Source organism: Nanorana parkeri, unplaced genomic scaffold (genome assembly GCF_000935625.1).
Source record: "Nanorana parkeri isolate BGI_ZX_2015 unplaced genomic scaffold, ASM93562v1 scaffold2488, whole genome shotgun sequence".
NCBI lineage: Eukaryota > Metazoa > Chordata > Amphibia > Anura > Dicroglossidae > Nanorana > Nanorana parkeri.
Window position 1 is genome coordinate 35,733 of NW_017308756.1, and position 650 is coordinate 36,382.

A 650-nucleotide genomic window follows, 5' to 3' on the forward strand; every position below is an offset into this window, starting at 1 on the left:
AAAAAAAAAAAAAATCTGTAAGAGACATTTCAGTGGTTCAGCCGCAGAGGGTTCTCTACTGTAAGAGCTGTGAAAGCGTGGAATGGCCTTCTGTAGGAGCTGCTTACAGGGGGTTTGTTATTGCTTTGATAGGGGGTTGGAGGCCAATAGAGGGGTGCAGGCAATACTCCCTTACCTGACCCAGACCCAATTGGGTCCGCAGGGTCCCTTTTATTCGGTCGCCCCCCTTTCTCGGCCGGCAGCTCTTCCCCGTGTACAAGCATGGTCACCCATCACATGAGCTGTCATGTCTGAGTTGCCATTGTGGGCTGAAAAAAAAAGGGCCCAGGTTGGAGGATTTTCTGAAAGGACAAAATATATAAAGTTTATACAATACATAAATCACACGCGTGCCGGAGCTTCTCATTACAGGGGCCGGTATATGGCAAGCCGTGGGCCGACGTTTGGGGGCCGCTGTCATATGGGCTTATCATACACTAAACCAATGAGACGTGAGCGAGCGAGGGGATCGCAGACCCCCAATATAATCTCACCATTGCCGGTCCTTCGATGATATGTTATTATCCCTCCCGGTCCCTTCCTCGTCACATTGTATACCGGGACGGTTCCCGGTGATTGCAGGCACACAATTCTGATCGCGTTCCAGCCAA

At 50.6% G+C, this 650-nt stretch overlaps 1 protein-coding gene across 1 annotated transcript in view; it reads left to right on the forward strand.

Moving 5' to 3' along the window:
• ST5 (suppression of tumorigenicity 5) overlaps positions 1 to 650 on the forward strand; it is a 60,415-nt gene that overhangs the window by 28,313 nt on the left and 31,452 nt on the right. The gene's annotated exons all lie outside the window — the stretch shown is intronic.